General features: G+C 36.0%; 1 protein-coding gene across 5 annotated transcripts in view; it reads left to right on the top strand.

Annotated features, from left to right (window-relative positions):
* The window catches only part of LOC113231081 (protein prickle-like), a 423,515-nt gene that overhangs the window by 224,483 nt on the left and 174,207 nt on the right, over window positions 1-24,825 (top strand). The window contains exon 1 of one of the 5 annotated variants that reach the window (XM_026465253.1): window positions 4,002-4,121. The exons of the other annotated variants lie outside the window; for them this stretch is intronic. The gene's annotated coding sequence lies outside the window, so the exon portion shown is untranslated. Of the gene's footprint in view, window positions 1-4,001; window positions 4,122-24,825 lie in introns of those variants that run through there. 5 annotated transcript variants of the gene reach the window in all.

The raw sequence follows: 24,825 nt of genomic DNA, 5'->3' as shown, positions 1-24,825 counted from the left end.
GTTTAATCGAATTTGTTTTTTTGTTTCGGACTTTACAATTGATTGCAGTCGATATGGATAGACAGATTTTATTAATTATATAGACCAATGTACCAACGAATTGTGTTACACATTTTGTGCGAAAGTTTGAGTTAGTTACTGTGGTTATTTGTACAGTATAACATAATGAACGTTTGTGTAAGGAACGAATGAGTGAATGACGGTTTTTGCACTTCACAAATTAAAATGACATAACAACACTTAGCAAAACAAGAAGTATATTATTAAACGGAATTACAGTAATGTAGCTATTTGTTCCAACCCCAGCATACGAGGGTGCAACGAAAATGTTCCAAATATTGAAATTACAACGACATATTGTTTGTTAATTCTTAAGTTATACCATCTGGTATATTTAGTATTACTTGAATTTGCAAAAGTTGTACTAAAATTTGATTTCCGTACAGGTAGATCATAAAGTTTTAGTACACAATAGTGCAGCTCTCCAGTATCGATACCATCAACATTCTATTCATATCGATAGTTACCGATGATATCGATAAAGGTGCGCAAGCGCTTCTCGGTATATAGTAATTAGTGCTCCGCAAACATTGTAATTTATTGACTGCTTGTGCTTGTATAGTTGTCGAGGACCAGAAACAGTACGTGGATATTCTTAACTGCTATTTTATAAGTAACTGAAATAAGTAACTTCTATAAGTGGCTAGAGATGGATAGTCAAAGAAGGTAATCCAGTATGTAGTAATGCAAGACAGTTTTGGTCAATACTTACTACTAAATCCAATAATAAATTCACTCTGTTTTTAATTAGATTCTCTTGCAAAAATATACCTAAATACAATACTATACACTACAACTACTCATCTCTGTAGATATACATAAACAAACTGAAGATAGGATATAACAGGAGACCTTATTTCTAAGTACAATCTCGGTATGTAAATAAAATTACTTACACGTAATGAAGCAAGCTATTTAAACATACATTACTGCAGCTTAGTACACAACAGTGTATAACTTAGACTAGATATTATTGGTACGATCATTTCGAGATATTGAGCGGAAAGATCATAATGCAACAGTAAATTACTAATATACATTCACAAAAGGCTATATAACACAAATCCTAATTGGTTTGCATTGTTTCATTTTTCCCAAAACCTCTACTGACATAATATTTGGTACCGGTGGGGATTTTGGTGTGGCAGCAAATTCCATTAATCCACATTACGTCAGTTGTATCCCGACAACACTTGAGTCGATTTTGTAAACTGCGTCATCATTGTATTATGTCGCGTAAATTAATCGATGAGCTAAATGGAGTAAGTTTACCTTCTTTGAAATATTGTTAAATGTATTATCACACGATTTGATGAAATGCTACTGGTGGGGATTTGTGGAATACACCCATAAAAGTTACAGGTAATAATCATCTTACAAGTTCAAATTGCGAATAATAAAACTCCCGTTTATTTAACTAGCAATAACAATAAATATAAGGCGTTAAGTTTAACGCCTATATCTAGTTAGATAATTTTGGCAACACCCAGTCTATTATTATCTATGATAAAGTTTTAATTTAATTATGGAATAAAAATCTGTGAAAGAAGGAGATCAAAATTCAACAATTACAAAAATACAATTGGCTAAAAAGTATTACATTACATCCAGAGCTTTATTTTCTACGTCGAATAAAATCGTTCCAGTGCATGGCGCAGACGCATCGAAACCATAGCAATCACCAGCTTGCGGGATCTAACATCATAGTCGGTTTAGTAAACGGGTACCAGGGAACAATGAAGTATAAAGATAAACAGTCATAACAAAAACCAGAGATTGCACAGTATGTTGAGGTTTGTGAATTTGATACCGTAAAGTAATGTAGTGGATGTCAGTTTCTGTATATTGTACTACTGCGCAGCGCGTTTTTGAGAACATTTCGCAAATATTGAACCGCGATTTTCAGATTTTTCCTCCAACGGTGACTATTCCAATCGAATGTATTGATATTAATAGGCATCTGCGGCTTGACTCCTTAAAGAAACGAGAACAACGGAACCTGTCTGATAACAAATTTCGTATTTGTAAGTATTATATTGGTACCGCCGGTACTGCACTGCAAGAGTATGTGGGACGTTATCTGGCATTTGGTACCAAACAAACGCATATTTACAACATGTAAACGACTTTGAATGGATTTTAACATATTTTTAATTCAATGGGTCGGTATCATAATGACTATATCTTCAAAATTATCATCAGCATTAAGACTAGATCGCAAAACGACCACGTCTGCAGAATGACTGTAACTCACAATGAGTTGGTAGCAAGATTACTAGATATCGAAATGACCTTATCGTTAATTGTTAAAACGACAAGGTAGCCAATTAAGTAGAGTTTGTAATTGTTTTATCAAAGTACAGTTTGGTGAAACATTTATAATTATTTTTTCATTACTTCCAATGACATGAATTTCCGTTCCCCAAGAATTACTTTCCATCATCTTTTAAACCAGTACTTTGTTCCTAACAAGTCTAGCATTCTTTAAAATCGGTATATCGCCACTTATATGTAATTACCATCGTGTAACTTTAGTATATAAAATCGAAACGGCATAGTTGCGCACAGATAATTGGACAAGTAATAACAAGGCTTTCCACAAACTCCCTTAAAACCAAACCAAGAAATAGGAAGTGAACGAGTTGATTATTGAGGAGAGATAAGTAGTTATAAAGTAATAAAAAAACGACAGCGTGTACCGATAGGTCGTATAAAGGTAGCGTCTGCTAATGTCTACAACCGCTATACAGCCTTCGAGGATAAATATGGCAAATGCGGATGATTTCAGGGCGCTAGGAGTTTAATTTCAAATTGTTGCTGAGGTAATTGCTGTTTAGAGGCTGTTGTTAGACTCACTGTCAAATAGAAAACGTACATTATAGCTGGAAAAGAGATAACTAGTTATTTATAATAACACTCAATCTTGTAGGTCTCTATCTACTTCATTGGACGCTATTGTTTTTTTACTAAGATTATTTTTTAATATTTTACTCCTAGTGACCGCTTTGGGATAAATTATGTACACAGTATATTTGTATTTGAAACGGCGTCTTTGTACGAAAACAAAAATAACACAGTGCACTTATATTAAATTATTATCGATGTAAATGTCATGTAATTCACCCATATCGAAATGTTTTTTTAAATTATCATACCTTAAAAGATACTAAAACCGTATCGCCAAAATTTGTCCAGTCAACGCAGACCGTATATGCATTCCGAACATAACCAATAAGAGTCGATACGAAACAGGTTTTTGAGCACTAAAAGGAAATAATAAACACAAATATGTCGACAACGGCGACACGACATGTCAAAGCCTCAAATTCGGCGAACATTTTAATGTGCAAGCAATGGTGGAAGGTATGCTGGATGTACGGAGACCAGGAGAAGTACTACAGACAGTTATATGGAAGACGAAAACCAAATATGAACCCAACCTTTATAAACTTCGACCTCATGGACACAAAAAGACCTGGCGCTCAAATAACAGAATTAACAGACGATTTTCTGGACAAAATAGACCCAGAACCTGATGAAAAGACTTTAAAAGAAAATAAAAAAGAATATTTTGGCGCTGAATCTGAACCTATTTACGGTTTCGATTCTACATGGCAAAGAGACCAAAGACGTCAACCAATCAACTACGAAGACTGCATTGCAGACCTAGACGATATATTAGGTACAGTGAACACTGACAGTATCAGAAATATGCTCCAAAACGGTCTACCTCAAAACGAGTTACTTGACGCAAAAGAAGAAATACATAGAAATGGGGATATATTTGGAAAGACATCTAAAACTGTTAGCAGAACTAGGAAAGGCGCTTTGGTCACTGAAGAGACAGAGATTACTACTAATGGGAAGACGACAGCAAATATGAAGTTTCAACGGTCGACGGTGAAAACTGGGAGGAATCGGCAGAAGGAAGTGTTGCAGCCGCTGAAAGAAGACAAAGTGGTGGATGAGTACAAGAGGAAGAAATGTGTTGGAGATAAACTGACGACAACAACAACCACCTTAGTGACGGTAACCCAGACCTCAGTTACGTGTTGCAATGAGTGAGTATTCCTTTATTTTTTCTCTTGACACTTATCTGTTGAAAATTTTACTCTTTAAGATTATTTGAATACAAATATGACCTACTATTACTTGAATAATGGTTATTTAATAGAGACGTCGCAATTTCATGATTATAGCATCTTTTATCTAAGTAGTGTACATTCGAGTAAGTGTGAAGATAATCAAATATATCATTATCCATTAACATTTAAGCTTCCTATTTCTAATAAGATGAAGGTGTTGTGTCCTTGTTGGATAATTTAAGGTTTTAAAATCGACGTCTTACCTCTTCGGAAAGTCCCAATTTAAAATGCATTGAATACGCAGCAGGAGCTCATAGTTATTCAATTGTAGTGGCTCTTGGCTGTTTTTGCATGACTTACACATGACATTGGTAGTGAAATAGGTATTGTGTTTTCCAATTTAAAATAACACTTTTAAAAATACTACACCGTCGGGTAGACGTACTCTTGAGCGACTAAATGGAAAGTTTGTTATTCAAGTTAAGAAAACAAATAAAAAATTATTGGCCATGGCCAATGTACGTGCTAAACCAATGTGTAGTTAAACGTTTTAACAAAAGTGTAATTTCAAGTTATTTCGTCATTATTTATGCTAAATCGTAAAAAGACTTGACTGTGTCATAAACTGTGTAAAGAAAAATAAGCTATAGAATGCCTGTTTGAGTAACAAAAGTTATGTGCTCTGTGAAATGTTTCCTTCAATTAATCAAAACTAAATCGACAGAAGGAAGCGCTGCAGCTGCTGAACATAAAGTGGTGGACAATACCTACTAACTGAAACGTATGTTACAAAACAACATAATAAAATTTACTTTAGGCGGTTGTTCTTCTTATAGTATCTATGGCACACACCACAGGCCAAATTAATACTAATAACACACTATACTATTGTGGCCCAGAATTCGGCAACGCCGACTGCGTCACTAGTCGCCGCCATTAAATCCTCAATCGTGCAGGTGCTAGGACACGTAGGGCACGATGTGAGGTAGGCCATAGTGTTCACAAAAGCTATATAATCAATTATTTAGTTTAAAATGCTTATTACTAATTGCAATAACTGTCAGATTAAAAAAAATACCGATTCGATTTGGGTATAATCGTTAAGAAAAACACTAAAAGATATTGGAGGAGTTGTTAAAAAAAAATAAGATGAGAAATGGAAGTGAATTAACGGGCGAATTATTTTTCCTGAAAAGATGTATGTTTTACGGATTTTAAGGGCTTATATACCGGATTACACTTCATGTGTGTTATTGGTATATTGTTTCATTTTAAAATTATACACTTATGCTTATAATCGTTTACATCGTACCGTACAAACAATCCAGGGCCATCCGAAAATCCCCACCTGAACACATTGTCCTTTCTCTGGCCAACCGGATTCCAAAGCCTATTTAAGTCGATTATATATGATGATATAACCCTCATTATACTCTCCGCTGCTGCGCACAGGTCCCCATAGTCCATCATGTTGGAGAATAATTTTATTGATCATTTTAAGTATATTAATTATGACACCAGTATGGCATGCCAATAGTTGAGAGATAGTTATTACTTATTCATATAAAAATCTGTATTTCACATTATTATATAAGAAAACTTGTAACTTTGTCATGCTGCTATAATATCTAGTTCTAATAATAAGTATCGCATTGGCGTTGCGGACACCAGCCCGTTGCACCAAGTGCCGAGCACACTTACAATGCAATGAGATCTTTTCAATTACATTATTTTCTATATTCACAACAACTTACGGTTGAAAGGCCATTTTTGTTTTTAAAATGTTAATTCCGAGGTGGTGATCGTTAATACAATTTATTATTTTATCTATTTGTGTCAAATTTTTCATTTAAATTGTCATTTCTTCTATATTAACTACGTATAGGAGTAGCTACTACTAACTAACTATGTATAGAAAAGTCAGAGAAAATTACTTAATAGTTAATACAATAATCAGTAATTATAAATATCCTACAACATAGGAAACCTGCAGGATCGATGCGTTTTTGCCGTTAGACTGAAATATTTTTATTTGTTTTGTATTGTGATTAATACATTCAACTTCAATAAATTCTCTCTGTTTTTTAAATAACACCATTTATGAGCCAACTCACGGATACCTAACCCATACAACTTTCTAAGTAGATCAAATTTTGACTCTATTGTACACTTTCAAACAACGTTTCTACCGAAAAACATTATCTTCCTTGTTGTGCAATTGAGTAAAAGACTTTTCGCATATCTCAGGTGTTGGCTTATCTTACTTGCATTTTACACTTTTCATTATCTATTTATAAATTTTTAGGCACGGATACAAATAATAGTAAAAAAGAAATAACACACTACACAACAATGGCGCAAGAACCTCATTAGTGTCACAGCATAAGTGCAAAATACAAGTTTTAAAATTCTTCTGCATATATTTAAGTTTTTATTATGGCCATAGTACCTATTTGTACATACATAAATAACTTTTCTCGTGATCGTAAGCATGAGCTTAAAAATACTTGAAAAGCCATTGGCGGAGCATTGTTATACGGCATTATGTTAGAAGACGACAATCCTGCTAAATGCCACGGGCAAATGATTTGAGTTCTTTAAAAACTTTCGCTATTCACTTCTTATTGAATAAATTTCAAGTAATCACAATATTTGAGGTCGTTATGAAACTTATTACAAGAAAATACGTACCGTGATATGTCCATTATCGCACTTCCCGCCAAAGGAGTAGAGCCTATACCCACACCCGTCTTGCTTGGCATTGTAAGACCTGGATTTTGACTACTACGTTATATGACATGGAGTTCTACAAAAAGCGAGTCAAAAGGGCTTCCAAAGGCTGACAATGTATAGGCAGCTTATGTGATGCTGTAAATGTCCATGGCCGACGATGACTACCTCTTGTCAAATGGCTCGTCTGCTCATTTGCCTCCTGCTGTACAAAAAAAACCATGACGGGGTAGTACTGCCAATACTAAAATTGTATAGGAACAGTGCTTTTTTTTATTTTTGGCTTCGAAGGTCTACAATTTAAAATTTCGGAATGTAAGTAAGAATTACAATAATTACTCTATGATTTACAGTGTTGGAAATTTCATATCAAATAAACATTTTATTTGAATATTATTATTTTTGAAAATAGACTATTTTGAATTGCGTAAGCATTTACAGTGTATAAATTAGTGTCTACATAACAAATATAAAAACTTTATACGCCACAAGGTGGATCATAGTGATTGATGTCATGCATTCATGAGTCAAAAATCACCAATAAATGACAGTATATTTACTGTGTGAGGTGGCCGCGTATCAGCCCAATACTAACTACTCCAATCGCTTCTGAATCACGTACTTCAGTACAACTTATGGATATTACTCATCAGATACATCACCTGAACGGAATACGATCCCGTTTGTAGGACCAACTGTGCGCTCGTAATAGCGGTTTGGCTCCGAAGAACTGCACAATGGTTGCGGTTTTGTGGAATTTCGGCGCATAACATAAACTTAAAGCGAATCGACTATTGTTGATACAATTTCTCTGTGTACACGTTGAACTAACATCAACTGGAAGTAGTCCGCTGCGAAACGTTTGCCCTGTAGACCCAACATCCGGTCCCAAATCGCCTGCATTCAACGGCTTCACCTGACCTTCGCTGAGTTATTACTAAAGGACCATGCAGATTTCTGACTGAACAGTCACGAAATGATCACATTCGATCACGTGACCCGTTGTACTGGTGTCTAGATCCCAGGAGATACTTTCTAATATTTTAAGTGCCTCTCTACTTAATGAAAAGTCTTAATGTCTTCTTGCTGTTATCAATTAGGAATCTTTCATTCTCGTCGGCTATCAATTGTATAAAGGAATTTTCAAGACTTAAAAAACTGTAGCTTATTCTTTCCGCTATGTTTCCGCTCACGGCTCAATCCGTCTGTAGTGAAACATAAAAGTATCGAAATTGTCCATTTACGACGATTTAAAGCTTTTTAAGCTTTTATTATTAAGCGCAGTTTATTTAAATTCATTACAGGCAGTTGCGGGTTTATGTTGGACGCGTTTTAAAACTTTACATTTATGTACAGAAAATAATACTGTTTTATAATAACTACTTTAGAGGGTTGTAGTTTCGCGTAATTAATTAAAATAATTTTAAAAAAGAACTTGCATGTTTACAACAAAACGCAACGTGTGTTTTTGTTTTCATTTGAATTATTTAAAAATACCAAATCACTTTCTGTCTTTAGTCTTCCATTTCATGAAAAACAGGCTCTAGTATTATGTTAAGAAAAGGTTTTCTTAAATTATCTACATCACTTATTATAGAAATAAAAATAAACTAAGTCAATTAATAAATACATACAACGATTAATTACCACAACCACACTTTAGCACCCAGCGGACGCAATAAAACGATGTTAACTTAATAAAGCAATCATGATGTTAATGATTTCAATATTTCAGACATTCACGCTCAAGCGCATTCGATTAATATCACCTTTGGTGTTGCATTTATTCCACTCAATTTACTGACAGGCTGTAAGGCATACTTCCTTTGCCGCGGAAAAAATAAAGAGCAACATGACGTGGCGTTGCGCGGATAAACATGGCGCGAATTCTGCTACAGCGAATTGCAATTCTTTTTTTTTTTAGATAATTATTCTTTTAAGTTAATCTCGTGTAAAAGTTTAGTAGAGGAATGGTTGCCTCTCAATCCGAGGTCCACAGTTCGAATCGATATAGCAGCGTATACCTACGTATGTTATTATTTGTAAGTTACGTTAATTAATGAATGTTTATGAAAATTAGATTGTGTAATATTGAACTTGATTGAAAAGGCTATGAGAAAAAGATCAATGTCTTTTCGAAGTGGTAAGGTATTTGTATAGGCACTTTAAGTCTGGTTTTAAAATAAACAATTTAAATTCATATTTTGAGACACGCACACGGTTATTCACTAACCAAAAATAATCAGGAACATAAATCATAAATTCATTCATTTCAAAAACAAGTGATAAACATTCAATGTAAATTTATGTTAAATTTGTTTTAAAAGATCATTACGCAAAATGACCCATACATACGTTCAAAAACCTATCCTTGTCTCGATAAGGAAAGGTTCAGCCAAGTTATTTCCAGACTGACGGTTTTCATCATCATCGTCAATCCATTGGGTGTTCTACTGCTGAGCACGGATCTCCTCTAAGGAAAGTGATTACGTCTAAACATTCATACATGTATGTAACCTTAAAATTACAGATAAATCTGCAGGTATTCAAACCATTGAGCTCTCAGCGGCGAAGCAAGTGGTCTTGAAGGTTTTACAGCTTTTTAAATACTAATATGCATAATACGTGTACCGTGGACACATGTTTACGCATCAGATTCATTGACAGGATTTGCGGAATTATGGCTTCACCCAACTTCCTCTTCGGCCCTCTTTTTCGTATCCTGTTGCTTATGTTGTTCGTTCAATTTAATCCACTTTACAGTAGCCGTAAAACATTACTAACTGTAGATATATATTTTCAACGGTAGACCGTTACAATTTGTTTTCAGCCCAATAGCAATCAATTGATAATTAAAATTAATATTGTGCTTTTTAAAAGTAAAAATAAATATATAAATTAAAATAAATATTGAATTCTCATAACTTTCTCCCGTCGGCGGGGGTCAGACATTCCACATTTGAAATTTAAAATCGTGTGATTTAGTGCTACAAGCGGTCGGTGTTTTACGTTCGGAAATTAATCTTTTTCAACATGCCCGCGCAGGTTACATGTTATAAAACGAATAAATACGCACCGATATCTACTTAAGATACTGACTCAAAGTATCACTTCAAAATATGCTTATGTCTTCATTATCATAACTACTAATAATTATGCTTAGATGTAGCCAATAGACGAAGACAGAGAGAACCCTCAATAGGCGAAGCGATGTCAACACCAATTTACAAATATATAATAGCAGTAGAGCTTGTGAATGAGTTCGGCCTTGGAAATGCTGCCACCTTACCAATTTCTGTCGCTAAGCAGTAATGTGACCGGTGGAATGACAGGTACATGGGTCTTGTCAACTTATGTTGCAGGGTGACGGGCACAGTGGCAGTGCCTCTCAGATTTTTGCGTTCTAAAGCTCTGAGTGGCACTGCAATTGATATGAACAGGCGTGCCACTTAGCACTAGCGACTTAGCACGACTTGTTCATCCCGCGACTTGGAATTATAGAAAAAATGTCAATTCTTTGCCAATCCAGGCTTCCAAGCCTTATTAAAGGTGTACTTGCACAAAGTCACGATCTTCAGCAGAAAGGGAACAGCGGAGATGGACGTAGTCAACATAAACGCTTGTCTACAAAGATGGTAGCTAATTAGTTATAAAAATCCTGCAAAAAACTAGATGCCGGCGCCGTCGATATTATATGGCTACTTTTTATTTGAGTTTTTTTAAGTTATTTGTAAACTTCCGTAGCGCCAAGGTTAAAGTTCAAATCACAGAGTATCAGTTATAATCATAAAGTAGTCATACATGTGTCATAATTTTGGCACGTCCATTAGAATTGAACAGAATAAGTGATTATTTCTTATTAGCATAGTATAAAACGGGGCTATGAATATAATTTTACAAATAATTTGCAGGTCATATCATTGAAAGTATTTTTTTTTAAGTTAGCCCATTTAATCATCTTATTTAAAAGCTAGACTCTTGTCGGCGTCCACTCCTCACGGTTCATAGCCAGTAATAAAGAGTGTGAAAACAATAACAAAAACATCTCTATTTCTTAAGTGACTTGATATCTAAAATATTTAAACACTAAATACTATTCATTCGTGAGGCTGAAATTTTTCGTTTATAACAGTTATTTAAAAATATCACGGTCGAAATATTCAATATCAGTCATACTATCCACTGCCAACATATCTTCTCTCTTCTATATATCGTCCGGACTAAACCCATTACAGGTAGGATAATTAATATTAGATTGAAAATAATACATTTGCAAATAAAACCGTACAAGACTTCACGGGAAGGCTTAAAACCGATTCTAATAACCTGGGCAGACCCGATTACGGCCAGATTAATCAGAGTGATGATTTCCAGGCTGTAAGCTAGGGCGCCGCGCCGGCATAGAAATGGAGATTGAATCTAGATTTCTAGACCGTTATCTCATCCAAGGCTATACACATTATTCATGATTTAATACGAGTGTGAAACATATTTTTTATCAATACATTTGCTATCATAAGAGTGCCTTCAAATTAAACGCTACAGCACAAATTTTCATACGAATTTAGAAGTGCAGTTGCAGCGCCACTGTCGTGATACGCGTACGCCACTTTTGCATTCACAATTAGTGAACTAAAAATTATTCCACAGTCGCGCCACTGCAGCGTATGTCAAGGAAGCAAGAAATTCAGCGTATGTCAAGAACGGTACGGTACAATGTCGTTGCACAAATTCTCTAAATAGTTCGTACCTACAAATTTGTACCATACAAAAGGTATGGTACAAATTGTCACCATTTCAAAACTTACCCGCGGTCCTGCTAATTCTAACACCTGTCTTGAAGCTGCGCGGGCGCTGCCGTCTCCTACCGACGACTACAGGTCCGACGCGGGATCGGCAATCCCCGCGACGCGATGTAGCTAATTGAAACACGCGATGACATCCGCATGAAATGCGATTTATTTGCACGCGGCTACGTTTGATGTTGGATTATGAAAACTATGTATGATTTAGTTGTAGAATTAATCTGTTTTTAGTTGTTGTATAGCGAAGGTAGCCTAGAGGGAAAATGACTGTTTCTCAATTGAAAGGTTGACGGTTGGAATCCCTGAGGCGGGATGTACCAATGATTTTAATTCCTTCGTTATATTTGTGAATGTTAGGAGCAACACCTCTCGTTAACGGTGAAGAGAAAACATCGTAATAAAACCTGCACGTCGAGGAAAGTTCACGACTCTAGGTAAACGGGTGAAGTTCCCAACCTATGAGTTAAACCATCTCCTTGGGTCTCCTACCCGTGCCCAACAGTGAGATGTACATATAACAGGTCCATGACATTGACATTGAAACAAGTATAAAACTGGGTTCAGTTCTCAATTGACCTCTCATTAAAGACCACCTTCGTAGGACCGATGACCTTGTGAAGGTTGCCGTAATACGCTGGATGCGAGTAACGCAAGATCGATCGTTGCGGGGAGATCAGGGGAAGCCTATGTCCAGCTGTGGACGTCTTTCGGCTGAAATAAAAATGATGATAATCGTTGAAGAAAAGGAACTGAACATTGAAGGTCCACAAATCTTTTCGGACACATGTAAAGTGCCCAAATCACATGGGATCAGTGTAGTACACTCCGGCCTGAAATTTATTAAGCATGCTCAGGATATTCAAGTGCATAACATGACCAGTTTAAGATTAAAACGAGACAGGATCAAAGTTTAAGGGAAATTATCTTAGTGTAGAAGCCCCTCGTCCCATAAGTGAATCGTATTAGAAACAAGAGAATAAGTTTGCAAATATTTACACAGTCTTGCAACGTCGGTTTGAACAATGCCCTTTTCAAAAGGCTATTTACTTATTCTAACACATGTTTTTCTACGTTCCCTTTGCCGTAATTGCATTACTATGCAGTTCCCAGGGAAGTGCATGGTGCATAATAGCCACCTGTTATTATTTTCGTCGCCTGACGTGCGCGCCACTGTACACGCACGTCGATGACACCTGCCCGACCCCATGCGGGCTACTTATGTACCTGCCGTATAACTTTGTATGTTTATTACCCTACTGTCATAAAATCAAAACTTTGTAATCTACTTATATATTTTTAACTAGTAACAACTTTGCACAAAGAATTATGTGTCAGCGCACTCCGTAGAGAATTTTCTGTTTTTTTTTATTCGAATTTGTAATGTTCCGAGAATGGGTTATGTAACTGAATGAGGAATAGGTACTTTAGGATTTGTGAATGATTTTAGTAGCTGTACCGTTGCGAAAGAGTTCGTCCAGGGAAGTACTGCCACGTTGTCTATTACTGCGTTGCATTTGAAGGCTAGAGATGCTGATCAAATTACAGTCAAATAGGATTTGTCAACGTATGTCTCAGGGTGACGGGCGCAGTGACAGTGTCCCTCAGATCTTTGCGAATCAAAGCTCTGAGTGACACTACTATTGCTATGGAGAGGCATGTCACTTAACACCAGGCGCACCACTTGCTTGGTATTTTAATAAAAAAATTCGTTTCAAAGTCGACTGACAAAAATAGATAAAGTATGTTAAGGTTTTTGAGCATATGGAGATCATGAATGAAAGTTGAGTGTAAAAAGATATTTATGTAGAGTCAACTTGGAAGGCAACATTAGAAAAGGACGGCCACGACGTTTCAAATTAAATCGAGAATTTTCTCATAAAATCTAGAATGCGTCGCGAAAAGAATAGATGGGCGAGTATTTGTTGATAAGTCAATGACTTGTATGGAAAGATTATGAATGTAAGTGAAGCAAGAATAATTTGCCAGGACCGTACAAAGTGGCGATCTATAGTCTCTGCCTACGACAATGGGAATCCAAAGGCGTGAGAATATAGAGTACATCTATATGATGTACATAATTTGTTGAACATACCTTGTGATCGCAGTGTTTGTACATAAACTACATTACAGGAGTTGTGATACTCTAATAAGGGATGTTAATTAGATTAACAGATTAAAAACGAGATGTGTAGAGTACAAATGTAATTTATTTCTAAATTTATACATGGAACATATACCCTAACAAAATCTGAAAATAAAATGCGTACATCCACCATTTTGTCGCCGCTTCCTAATAATATATAACTATTCTAACTATCGAAACCTTAACTAATATTTAACATCAAAATGTAGTAATGGAAACGTAAATAATGAATAGGAAACGCGATTTGGAACCTTGCACACTTGTCATAAAATATATATACAGTAAAAAAATTAAAAACTTATAAGATTAGCATTATGGTGCCACCAGGAATAAAGCTTGCCATTAAAGACTACTTTAATGGCAAACTTTATTACTCAGGGATCATTATAGTGGTCTTGTATGATCCCTTACAATCTAAAACCATCGACGTCTACTTAAAAATAAAGAAAATAATCCCTTTTCGACTACTTCTTGGAATGAGCACCTGCGAACGCCACCACAAACACGCCACCGTTGAAGAGCTTGTCAAACAGCAGCCCAATAACGAGTCGGTGAGAAATTTGACATACCACCGTCTCTGTCTAGCTCAAGCTATATGGAGTGGCGAGCGAAAGAGGCGGATGTCAGAGGAAAGTGTGAATAAACATTTCGTGAGCAGTCGATTTAGACAAGTGGCTACACTGGTGGGTAGACAAGCGGATTTAACAATACTCGATACAAAAAATATCAAAATTCAGTATTAAATCCTTCCGTTGATTTTCTTTATATATGATCAAAAAGCAATCAACCTTCAAATTACGTAAATGTTACTATAAAAACAGAATTATACATATAAAATATGATATAACGTACCTTCATGCATCCTCTCCTAAAGGAGACCAAACCCTTTCTGCCAGAGACGATTAAGGTATTTTTTTTTTCGGATATATATCACCTTTTCGAACAAAACCACCAACTGAGCCCGAAAAGTTGTTGGTAGTTGGAAAAAAAATCATTTCCAATGTGTAACTAACGCGGAAACCTGAGTACTTAAATGATAATTTTATCGTTAATTTCTCTGGAATCTCACTCACACTCGGTCTGTGCGTATTCCCCAGTAATTTAGCTTACCACTGACATAGAACAACGTTTCACAAAATGAACCATTGTGCCGAGTGTGTTGATGCTATAGTATTTATGGTCCCACATATGTATTTCCCTGTAGTATAGAGTTCTTTAAAACATAAAGTCAATGTTTTCTTTCCTTTTTATTATAATATTCACCTAATATGAATGTTGTGTACAATTGAGTGTGTGTGCGTAATTACAATTACAGTGTTACGTAAGGTATTAACGCTTTAAAAAATAATCATAGCCTGTTATTTGTAGTTGTACATACCATTTTGTTTTAATCGATATTCTCTATATCGAAACTGACGGGTGTTATCAATATTAAAAAAGTATAGAGTGGCGCCTCCTTGCCACTTCTTTGCACAAAGTGATGTCATTTATGATGATACCGAGGGGCTACGTTTCAACAAGAAATTGACAAAAAATTAAAATAACGAAATAATATCCATCGACAAAACATCTTCACCTTTTCCTCTCTGTTTTCATAGGTAACGGGATTAACAGCAGTTGATGGCGACTGTACGTGACTTATTGACACATAACTACTATTATATCTTGTTGAGAAAACCATAGCACATCTCGTATATCACAATGAATGTTATTTTTCTTGTAAGTTATATTATAATTTATGGTTCTGATTTTTATTTTTATTATTTTGACTTAAACATAAGTTTGTATTTCAAGCTTGAAGTTTAAGACTATAGGCAATTAATTATAACTGTAAAAGCGGATAATTGGCGCCCATGTTACGATTGTGTACGCTGCGCCCGTGCATCGACATCGGCTTATTACATTCGCTAATGAGCTTTTATACACTGCCAGTGACATTGTAAAAGGTTTGACTACGTCTTTAAACGCAGTCAACTTAGACTACAAAGTAAGGAATTTAATTAAAGAGCCGATAACGTAGACAGTTACGCTCTTGACAGCTTTTATCACAATGGGCATCAGTCAGAACAGATTTCTCCTAGGAAGTAATAAAATTGAAAGTGCTAAATTGTCTAAATTGATTAATGATCGTGTCCGGTAGCGACATAAAATAATCTATCGCCCGTATTATGTATTGTATTTTTTATTTTATTGAACATGGCGGTAGATAAGTGGGAGAACGGTTACTTCCTAATTCATAGGACGACGGTTCGATTCCTAGTGGAGGTATGTACCTATGATTTTAATTACTATACATTTGCGAATGTTTAGTAGAAATTCTTCTCACTAACGGTGAAAATCTGTAGATCCGTAGAAGTTTCACAACTTGGAAAACGCATGACTACCCCAAACCGCTTTTGGTTCAGCGTAACGGGCTCTGGCCTAAACCGTCTCTTAAAAGAAGCCGTGTTCAGCAGTGAGATGTATATTATTGATGATGTTGATATGTTATTAACCGACCTTAAAAAAGGAAGAGGTATTCAGTTCGACTGTATTTTTGTGTGTATGTTTACGTGATTACTCCGGCGGCATTTGTGAACCGATTTTGATGAGTCTTTTTTTGTTGGAAAGAGGGTGCCTCAGTATTAGTCCTATTTAAATTTGAGCATATTCCAACTTTAAGGGTGGCAAACTAGGGAACGTATCCGGTTACGCGCATTTTAACCGATTTCAATAAAACTTGGCACACAGATGCAACTCCACGAACTTTTGAGGTCAGTTTTTTTACTAAAAATGTTATTATTTTCAGATATTTGCATGAGCTCGGATACTAATATTTTTTGTGCGTGTAGAAAAGTTTAGTTTCACACGGTAAAAAGCCGAGATGAGAGTTGTCGTTTATTTTTCAGAACTTTATTTCTCTTTTTAAAGAATTTTCAATAATTACAATAAACAATACAATACTCGTTCATTGAAAACGCGTGGCGGCTTTAGTCGCGTCGCAGTCGCGGCCATGTCGCATTCTAATTACCGGCGCTAATGAGTAACAAGCCACGACGCTAACAATACAAGCTTCTAGCCCTGGAATGTGCAAGGGACTTAGGAATGCGCACAGGGTTTTATATTAGATGTTTATTCCTTTAGGTCTATCGGTACTATAACACTTACAACTTAGGCTGTCACTAGACGGACTGCACGCGCGCAGTCGAAATGTGCAACTGCATGCAGTTGACACTGACTGTGTTTTATGATACCAACTGACTGACGAACAAGTCATGCGCCTGGTGGTAAGTGATACGCCTGTCCATAACTGCTGCAGTGCCGCTGAAACCATTAACTTACAAAGGTCTGAGGGGCACTGCAGTGCCCCCTGAAACATGAGTTGACAAGTCCAAAGTACTCGTAATTTCACCAGCATCATTACCCTTCAAAACCGGAACACAGTAATGCTGCTATTACTGCTTGGCTGCAGAAATAGTTAAGGCAGCAATACTTCCCTGGACGAACTCTTTCACAAAAATGTAAATACAGGTGCTATCACAAAAATATATTTTAAAAATTGTGTTTGTGGTATAAATCCTTCGAGAAAAGTTTCATCAGTCGTGTTTTTTTTTATTTTACCAATAATTTGTGAACCGAATAAAAAAGGTAATAGTTACCTTTTGCCGTTACTATTAATCAAGTTGATTTAGAAAAAAATATATACATTTTTTAATAATGACAACTTCTACTATTGGTTCTCGGACTATCGTTCGATTCGATTGCAGCCGACACTTACAGTTGAAGTTTCGACAGCACGCATTAACTACAGAGGTGCAGTCCATCTGTTGGCACCCTTACAATACGAGAACGTCGAGTTTCAAAAAGTTTGACTACATTTCGCGCCAAACTGACAAAACAGACTTTAAAAAAATAATTCAATTCAATAGGTAAAATGTTTTTTTTTTGAACATGTTTCTCAAATATTTTAATTTTCAAATGTAGTCACTTTATAGTTGACGGTGCGTTTAGCAATTCAAATGTACAGACGGTAGCACATCAAACTACGCATTGACGGATTTTGTTCCGTTGCATTGGAGGCGATATTTGAAGAAAAATATCTCTAGACATCTCTCGCCAGGACTGGTAGCTGTAAAGGTACTAACTGGGTGATAAATCTGTCAAATATTTCTCATAGATGGCGCTACGACTAAAAAGTCGTTGAAAAACCAAGTACAAAGACACGACGCAAGCACAGAAAAATTCGTGAGGTCCGTTGGTTCGTTCCGTGGCTTAGTTGGTATAGCGTCTTGCACGGTATGCAAGAAGACGTCGGTTCGAATCCGATCGGATCGAAGGAATTTTTTCTGAGTGTTTTTTCTGAGTGTTCGATCTTTGTATTAATAATTATGAAAAATATATAGTTTGAGCTGCTTATATTAGATATTTTATGTCTTCATCATTATCATGAATCCATTATTTATGCCACTACTGGGCACGGGTCGTTATTGATCATAGTTTTACACCAAAGACATAAAATACTTTACAGTTTTTTTTACGCTGGAGGCGCTGCCTGCACTAAAAGCTGTCACTCTGTGTGAACTACAGGTGTTTGATGTAATAAATTTTCAAAGCTTTTCTTGCAATTTTTATTAAAATATTCACACAAATCTACTACAGTAGTGTTCTTAAAGGAGAGCGTTTAAGGCCCAGTGCGGTTTTGAAACTACACACATTTCTCAAAGACTGTAAACCCCTCGACGTGCAGGTTCCATCACGTGTTTTTCTTCACCGTTACTTCCTAACGTTGTTTGCATAAGCACAAATTTAGTTCTCGTAACACTCGAATACGTCACATTTTCAAATTGGTACTTCTTGTTATTGACATAAAGACGAAACAAACACAAAGAAAATTTCCTACAATCTGACAGGACTGGAACCAGCATCTGTTGCCTCACCGTGGCTACCGCTCTAACCAACTGAACTGCAAACCGAGTCAATAAATCTTATGAATTTATCCATGAGCTTGTTGCGGATCTGTTTATTATGTTGAGACGGTTTTTTTGCCATAACGCCACCTATTAGAGTTTTATGAACGTTTCTTCATGACATTCAATAAAATAAATATTGGACCTTCCTGTGTAATTTTGATTTTTTTACTTTCAACAACATTCAACATCCACCGACAGCAGCTATAGAACGTATGAGAAAAATGGCCCAAAGCATAAAGCTGTTGACTACACAGAGAAACATCCATCTTACATTAGTTAAAAGTAGTTCATGCAAACAGGTTCACCAGGTCATCGGGAGGCAGCTAGAAGCCTTATTTGCTCACAGCCACTCTGGCAGGAACTTGTTCTAACTAACGACTCGAGATAATTAGTCGAAAGCGACTTATCGCGTAGGTTTTAATTTATAGCACCTGCCAATTGAAACACACGGGAAGGTGTTCGAGACGTGCCCGCAGCGCCTGCGCAGAAGTCTTAAGAGTCTTTCTGTTTATAATTTTTTATTGAATTTATATTCAATTGGTTTTTTGTGAAATTAATCCACTAGTTTGTTATAATTATTAATACAAAGATCGAATACTCCGAAAAACTTCCTTCGATCCGGCCGGATTCGAACCTACGTCTTCTAGCATACCGTGCCAGACGCTGACCTTACGAATTTTTCTATGTGCTTGCGTTGTATCTTTATAATAACGCTCACACTCAACATAGCCCCGCACTAGGGAAACCCTGTGTCGCGGTTGCCATGGACACACACATAGACAACCACAAATTACACCCAAACTCACGAGAGAAATAAATGTAGGCCATACAAATATTTCTCCCGGCCCGGGAATCGAACCTGGGACCTCTGCGTGGCAGTCCGGCATGGTAACCGTTCGGCCACAGAGGCAGTTATTATATATACTTTGTATATATAATATGTATATGTATATATATATACTTTGTATTTGGTTTTTCAACGACTTTAAGCCGTAGCGTCATCTATGAGAAATGTATGATATTTCGTCACCCAGTTCAGTCCAGATACCTTTACAGTTACCATCCTTCTTTCTGTATAGTTGGATTTTAATTAAAGATAAAAAGTGACGTACAGTGGGTTGCAAGTTTTTGATACAATAAAAATAGTGTTGTCTTCACTGACTCATTCAGTAAGTAATCAAGGTAAATTATATCCTTGAGTATATTAATTTTAAAAAAAACAATATTTCAAGGAGTTTAGTATTGGTAGCAATTCATGTTTCATTTAATTATTATACTTCTAGAAGAAAAATCCAGATTATTATATAAAGAGCAAATATATAATTGTTATAAAATGAAGGTAATAATAAAGTAAACAAAAACGGTGGTAAACCAATGGACGATTCAGTCCTCCTCGAATAAGACTCGCGCTCAGCTGTAGAATATACAATGGGTTAAAAAAATATTCCTAATTTCTTGTCACCACGAAAACAACACATGTTATAGTCAAAAGCAGATAAAGATTAACAATTTACACCATAGCTATCGCGACGGGTGTAGAGTTGAATTTAAATTTTAGTTTTAATTTTTGTATATAAAATAACATTACAATAATACACATACCAGCAGAACATCATAATACATATTTAGCGGAACAAAAAAATTCAATAATAGCAATTAAATTAACATGTTTTATTTTAACGTCGACTTAGTACAAACTTTGGAAAATTTAAAAATTATAACAACTTAACATTGGAAATGAAACTATTTTTCCGGATTTAATACGCGATTTAAATCCGGAAAAATTGTTTCATTTCCTATGTGTAACAATCGCGAAAACCTAAGAACATAACATTGATTAAACTGTTCAAAAAAGTTAAAAAGTTTATTTATCTACAAAAACGCAACACCAATTTCGAACCGTTCAACAAACTATTATTAGTAGGACATTAAAACAAATGAATGGAAAAAATTTAGACAGTCGACTAACATTCTATTTTTAAATAAGACCTAAAATAAAAAAGTAAAATCAACGGCCAGTCTTTTTAAAAAAAATACTGTTTTCTCTTAAAGACTGGCTGTTTTTGGGGTTTTTACTAATGTTGTATGTATTACTTGTATACATGTTGTAATCGTTTGTAACTGTATTATCAGTTCGTATATTGCTATAGGCTAATAAATTTTATGATCGCCAGTCGGTTATTAAGAAAGCTGCAGCAATTTCTAAAGCATTTTTCAACGTCTGTTTGGTATTTTTGGACTTATAACTCGAAATCGTAAATATTTTACGCATATTTAAACTTGAGATATGTCTTTTAGAAGAATTTTTGTCATTATTTTCGCCCTTTTCTAAGACGACTATTCAAGTTACGGCACAGATAAATTATTTTAAAACAGGAATAACAGGAACTGCCACTAAAAACAAGATATTTTATTTTGGCAAAAAATACCATTATTTATTTTATAGGTTTTATTAAACCACGTACTAATTATTATTATACATAAAGATGGGCATTCAAACGCCATTAAGAAATTGGTTTTTTATTGTACAGAATGTGTCGATCGTACAATAAATTACACGTGTTTCCACCATGACATTTTTTATTGTAGCATTATGCTCTATACTCCAAAACAGCACTGTACCTACGTTTAAAAAATTTCACACATTTTCCACTATTTGTGAACCTTCTTTGATTAGTAGAGTACGTTTGATGATAACACTAAACATTCACATATGTACATAACCTAGAAATCGTAAATATATGCAGTCACAGGACTTCAAACAGTCGATTTTTCAATTGAGAGTCAACCATCCTTCACTGGGCTACCACAGCTCTTTAGCACAGAAAAATAACGGCAATAGCTGTATATATTTATATTTATTTACTGTTTAGTGATAATTCTACTGGAGCCAACCGAGCTTCCTTATACTACTACTGCCATAAAATGTAGTGAGTTTCACCAAAAAGGTAAAGTCAGAAAAACAGCTCAAAATAACACTGTTACAAAGCTAAATTGTAAACTTTATAAAGCTCTTTATTATTAATATTTTTTTTTGTTGTTCAGTTCCTAATACCTAATGTAAACGTTGTGTTTGTGTACAGTTGGAACTGGATATCGGATTTAATAATACATTACCTAACATTTCTACATATCTTTTATAGTCCGTTTTCTGTAATTGTACCGTATTAAATAAATAAGAATCCGTTCTAAATTTCACAGCAGAGCGAACTAGCCGAAATATAGTTGTATAACCACAGTTAAACAATTCCGAAAATAACAAACAAGAAGTTGAAATAAAAAGAAACCGTACCACTTACTGTTTGTTGCCTAGCCATAAACATGAGAGGTTTTTTGAAAGTAGACCAGCGGCGGCACAAAGATATTATCTACGTTGACGATTTTTCGATTAACTTGGACGTGAACGCGGCATCACACGATCACCAATCAGTGTCGATATCATATTTCTAGCTACACTATTGACAAAAAGAAATATCGATGCTTTGTTCTTGATATTATCGTTAGGCACAGGCCTCCTCGCGATGGGTGTTCGTTCAGCTTTAGTTCCCACGCGGGCCTAATGCGGCATTGGCAACTTGACACTTATCATTAAATTGCTTTGCAGTGCAGGTATCCTTACGATGTTTTCCTTCACCGGAAAGCTCGTGGTAAGTCCTATTAAATTTCGCATATAAATTCCGAAAACTCAAAGATTCAAACTTTCTGAGTTTTCGGAATTTATTCCGGTTTCAAACCCATCCTCTGCTTGAGACGCCGTAGTTCAAACCGTTATGAATACAACCTAATTCAATTTAACATAAGTAGCAGCAGAGCTCCTTGTGAAAGAGCTCGTCTAGGTAAGTAAGTACTGCCACTTTACCTATTACTGCCGCCTAGCAGTAATGTTAGCATTATTGCGTTCCGGTTTGGAGGGGTGAGGGTGCTGGTGAATTTACAAACACATGGGACTTGTCAACTTATGTCTCAGAGTGACGTGCGCAGTGGCAGTGCCCCTAAGATCTTTGCGATTTAAAGTTCTGAGTGACACTGCAACTGTTATAGATAGGCGTGTCGGTTACCACCAGGCGCACGAGTTGTTCGTCCCGTCACTTGGTATTATAAAAAAAACTTATGAAAACAAAAGCATTTTCCACGTCACGGAATACGTGGTCCAAGACGATGCTTTCTTCATTAGACTAGTCTGGTCAAGACGTTCATGGCACTTGACAAACTGATATTACAAAAATCACAATTGCAACCTTGACTAAAACAATTATCAAAAGAAAAAGTTTTGAAAGTGTCACCTTGTGTCCGCCATTTTATTATCATTTTTTACGAGTATGATTTTCAAAATGGCCATTGAAATGGCCATTATGACCTTGTTTAACGCCTGAATAACATTAACTAATGAACATTTTTTTAAGAATATGTACAAGAGAGAAAGGTTGTTGAAAATTATGAACTTTATTGAGTTCGATTATTGTTATGATGGTCACCGTTTCTGCACGAAATTGTTTTAAACTTAATGAGGTCCATGCTTGTTGGTATGCCGCAATCAAAAATCCTTAATGAAGTTGAAATTTATTATTGACTTGTTTTTATTTTTGTGAAATAACTACTAGTTTGCTAGAATTATTAAATACAACGATCGAACACAAAAAAAATCTATCAACCCGACAGGACTCGAACCTGCGACCACGGGATTCCGTCCCCATCGCTCTTCTAACTGACCTACAGATCGCATTAACCGAGTCGACGAAATTCTTCTATGCGTCTGTTATAAACCTTTGCATTAAGTTTTCGGCTTTCGACGCCTTAAGCGAATCTTGTCGGATCGATAGAATTTTTCTTTCAAAGACACTTTTAAAATCGATGGTATCCCTTGTCTGCAGCTCATTTCAAACTAATAGAATATAACCACTGCATAACTCTTGGTAATGATAAGAGAAAGCCGCATAGTGAAAGGGCTGCTAATTGGATCTTGAATAGGCCCTCCATCAGCTTATGCCATCGCCTGTTTATCTGGTCCACTGTACCACATCGACAAGCGTCGATTAATAGCGCCATTCTAAGAGACTGAATGAGGTTACCTTCGATTTGCATACACGGACTTGATATAAATCATCGTTGGAATTAAATAATTTTTCGGATCTATACCGAGTATTTGGTTTTTTAAACTAACCAACCGTTTCAGGCGCTTTACGATTAGTTTCTTGCTTATTCTTCTCAAAGCAATCCACCTTCTGGACGACCATTACCAATAGTACTTACAAATATGACAATAAAAGTTTTATTTACTTACCAAATAAGCGGAGGTTTAACCTCCAAGGGCGGGTGCTCCTGGATGCCAGCTGGGGCCCTTTGACGAGTTTCAAAGACGTGCTATGAGAATTGTTGACGATCCTGTGCTTACAGACGATATTGAACCACTGTCTTGGAGGAGAGACTTTGCCTCCCAATGCCTGTTCTATCGCTTGTACAATGACCAATGTTCTGAAGAACTGTTTGACATGATGCCAACAGCAACATCCTCACACTCTGGAACCGAGTCGATCTCGTACTGTACGGATCCAGAGTAGCTTTCTCCCACGTACAATTAGGTTGTGCAATGAACTCCCTGTCGGGGTTTTCCCGCAGGTATACAGCATGGAGTCCTTCAAAAGTTGTTTGACAAGGGTTCTAAAGGGTCGGCAACGCGCTCGTGACGCCCCTGGGGTGGCAAGCGTTCATAGGTGACGGTAACCGCTTTCCATCAGGCGGGCTGTATGCTTGTTTGCTGCCTACATAATACAAAAAAAAAAAAATTGACGGATCTAGTTCCGTGGCACTGGAGGCGATAATCAAGCTAAAGTTTTTTTTTTCTTTTGTTCACAAAGTTTAACCTCCTAAGGCACCGTGTATAATCAAAATGTACTTAATAATAAGTGAAGTGATTCAGAGCCAGACAATATTATTCCTATGATCACCTAAACGCTCAGTGTACAGACGACTGCAAATCAAGCTACACATTGACGGATCTTGTTCTGTGGTACTGGATAATACGTTACGCGAGAAAACTATATAATGTATTCATA

Source organism: Hyposmocoma kahamanoa, unplaced genomic scaffold (assembly GCF_003589595.1).
Source record: "Hyposmocoma kahamanoa isolate Upper Pololo Valley unplaced genomic scaffold, ASM358959v1 64, whole genome shotgun sequence".
NCBI classification, from domain to species: Eukaryota; Metazoa; Arthropoda; class Insecta; order Lepidoptera; family Cosmopterigidae; genus Hyposmocoma; species Hyposmocoma kahamanoa.
This window is presented reverse-complemented; position numbering and strand designations above follow the sequence as displayed.